This window comes from Rhinoderma darwinii, chromosome 3 (genome assembly GCF_050947455.1).
Source record: "Rhinoderma darwinii isolate aRhiDar2 chromosome 3, aRhiDar2.hap1, whole genome shotgun sequence".
Classification (NCBI taxonomy): Eukaryota; Metazoa; Chordata; class Amphibia; order Anura; family Rhinodermatidae; genus Rhinoderma; species Rhinoderma darwinii.
Genome location: NC_134689.1, coordinates 128,631,341 through 128,634,775, shown reverse-complemented (window position 1 = coordinate 128,634,775; position 3,435 = coordinate 128,631,341). Strand labels below are relative to the sequence as shown.

General features: G+C 45.2%; 1 pseudogene; it reads left to right on the top strand.

Moving 5' to 3' along the window:
* The first annotated feature begins 425 nt into the window (after window positions 1-425).
* Window positions 426-2,700, top strand: LOC142749106 (polyadenylate-binding protein 1-B pseudogene; annotated as a pseudogene).
* The last annotated feature ends 735 nt before the right edge of the window (window positions 2,701-3,435 follow it).

Sequence of the window (3,435 nt, the reverse complement as noted above, 5' to 3'; positions counted from 1 at the left end):
TGCTGACTAGCACTATTTAGGTGGGCTCCCTCTGGTTGGCACTATTTAGGTGGGCTCTCTCTGGCTGCCACTATTTATGAGGGCACTCTCTAGCCAGCATTGTGAATTGAGGTACTCTGGATGGTACTATTTCTGGGGGCACTCTCTGGCTAGCACTGTGCATAGTGTATGCTGGCTGGCACTATTTATGTGGGCTCTCTCTAGCTGCCACTGTTCCTGGGGGCAATCTTTAGCCAGCACTGACTAGCACTATTCATGAGGGCACATCGGCTGGCACTTTGAATCCTTGTGCAGGGTTAGGGGCAATACTAAAACTGGCAAGACTCACATAAAACGAAATCGATTTGCGGTGCAGCTTTTCACAAGCTGGTACAATAGTAATGCCTATAACGAAACATGGCCGCTGCTCCCATGATAGAGCGGTGGGTGGCCGCGGGTTGCAGAGGCTCGGTACACACACTGATTGTTTTCAAAAAAATATATAAAGTTTAATGAAAATCAAACCAAAAAAAATCCTACTCGCCCCCTTGCGCCACTTCCCCCTTCCCTTTACGTTGTAGCCGTTTCCCGCCCCCCGCGCTCTAGTGGTAACGTTGCATGCAGATGACAGCGGTCAGTAGCCATAGAGCGCCCGCCCTCAAACCCGCCGGCCGCTACCAGAGGAGCCCGGAGAAAACAACCGTTCCCCCGATATTGTACGCTGTCTACAGCAGAAAAATGGACTCTAATGACCGCAAACCTTCGGTGACGTCCCTGTATTTAGCGGACCTGCACCCAGAAGTGTCAGAACTTGTGTTGTATGAGAAGTTCCGTCCTGCCGGGCCCATCATGTCGATCAGAGTGTGCAGAGACCCGGTTACACGGCGATCTTACGGGTATGCCTATGTCAACTTCCAGTGTGTAGTAGATGCTCAGCGTGTTGTGGACACGATGAACTATGACGTCATATGTGGCAGACCTGTGCGCATTATGTGGTCATTACATGACCCATCCCTATATAAGAGTGGAGTGTTCATCAAAAACCTTCCCAGCTCCATTGATAGCAAAACCCTGCATGAGACATTTTCTAGTTTTGGAAAAATTCTGTCTGTCAAGGTCATGGGTGATGAAAAAGGATCTGGATTTATTCATTTTGAGAGCCAGGAGGATGCAGAGAGGGCTATAGATAAGATGAACGGTGTGCTTATTAATGACTGTAAACTATCTGTTGCGCGCTTCAAGTCGCGCCGTAAACGGGAAGTTGAGTTTAGCGCCAGAGCTACCAAGGAGTTTACTAACATATATATCAAGAACTTTGGAGAAGAAGCGGATGATGGACAGCTCAAGGAGTTGTTCCATGGTTATGGATGTATGGTTAGTGTTAAAGTTATGACCGATGAAATCGGGAAGTCAAAAGGTTTCGGCTTCGTCAATTTCAAGAGACACGAAGATGCACAAAAAGCTGTGAAGGAAATGAATGGCAAGGACATGAACGGTAGGGTCATATATGTAGGCCGAGCCCAGAAGAAGATGGAGAGACAATTTGAGCTTAAGAGAAAGTTTGAACAAATGAAGAGAGAAAGAATCGCCAGATATCAGGGTGCCAATCTCTATGTAAAAAATCTTCACCTTGGTATTGATGATGAGAGGCTGCAAAAAGAATTCTCCCCGTTTGGTACCATCACCAGTGCCAAGGTCATGATGGACGGTCGGCGCAGCAAAGGATTTGGTTTTGTGTGTTTTTCCTCCCAGCAAGAAGCAACCCAAGCCCTCAAAGAAATGAACGGTAAAATTGTCGCTATGAAACCACTTTATGTTTCCCTGGCACAGCGCAAGGAGGACCGTCAAGCTCATCTAACAGACCAATATATGGAGAAGTTGGCCAGTGGTGGAGTTGCGCCCAACTGTCAGTTACCTCCATTAAGTACCATCGCAACCATTCCACCCGATCAGATCCACGCTGCGTATTATAAAAATCGGCAGATCGCTCAGGTTAGACCAAGTCCCCCTTGGAAATCACAGAGTTCTAGACTTCACCCATTCCAAAATATGCCAGGGGCCATCCAATTTTCTGCTCCAAGACTTCCAACTGTTAGTACAACAAGATCAACTCAGGGTGCTGCAAACACTTCAACAAAACCAATGGAGCCACAACCTACGGGCTCAGCTGCACTAACCGCGACTTCAACAGGTCCCTCAGCTCGTCATTATAAGTATAACACTGGCGTTCGTAACCTTCTGCAACACCTTAATAGCTTGCCACACGTTGCTATGCAGCAAGGAAAAGGGCCCCTAACTGCGACTATGCTGTCCTCCGCTTCTCCAGAGGAACAGAAAGAAATGCTAGGGGAGCAGCTGTTCCCTCTGGTCCAAGCCATACAACCTACAATGTCTTGTAAAATAACAGGAATGTTGCTTGAGATTGATAACGCTGAATTGCTCCACCTGCTTGATTCACCAGAATCCCTCCGCTCCATGGTAGATGAAGCCGTTGAGGTACTGCAAGCCCATCAGGCTACGGAAACGCCATGTAAAACTGTGGATGAAACAGAAGCTGTTTAAAAAGCCTTGGAATAGAAACCTACAAGAACATTTTAAGAGAAAAATATCGAAAAATTGAATTGTTAAGGATAATAGATAAATTGAAGTGTTTTTGGTTTTATTTTGAAAGAGCTGAATTTGCGTGAAAACAGTCTTTAATAAAAGTCTTCATGATAATTACGGAGTATCTTGTGTGCATACACTATATTAGTATGAAAGAATTCTTTGGAAAAACCGATCAAACTGACATGAGGAAAAAAAACAATCAAAAACATTTGTGATGAGATTGATCAAAACTGGTGTAAAGGAATAATGGAGCAGTTGACCATAGCAGCCAATCATATTGCTTCTTTTATTTTTAAAAGGACCTCTGAAAAATTAGAGCTTGAACCTGAATGGTTGCCATGGGCAACTGCTCCACTTTTCCTTTTGCATCAGTTTTGTTAAATCTCCGCTTAGGCCTAATTCACACGAACGTGTAATACGTCCGTGTGATGGCCATTGAAAAACTGCCATCACACTGAGCTATATAATTTAATGTGGCCGTTTACACGGCCGTTGTTTCAACGGAGCCTGTGAAGGGTCCGCGAGAAAATAGGACATGTCCTATTTTTTTGGGCTTCACGCATCCCTCCATAGACTAGTCTATGGAGGATGCGTGATAACGTGACCCGCAGCGTACAGCACGGATGCACCTCGGACGTGTGAATCCGACCTTGTGTTAAAAATGGTTAGGGTGAACTTATCAATAAACCCAGGATAAACGGCAGCACGCGTTCCTAATATTCCAAAGCAAGAAAGATTTTATTTCACCACACTAGCGACGTTTTAACCCTAGCATGGGTCTTTCTCAAGCCGTTTTTTATGGTGAACTTATGTGAGTTAGACAAATGGTTCTGAGAAATCCTTTGTGAA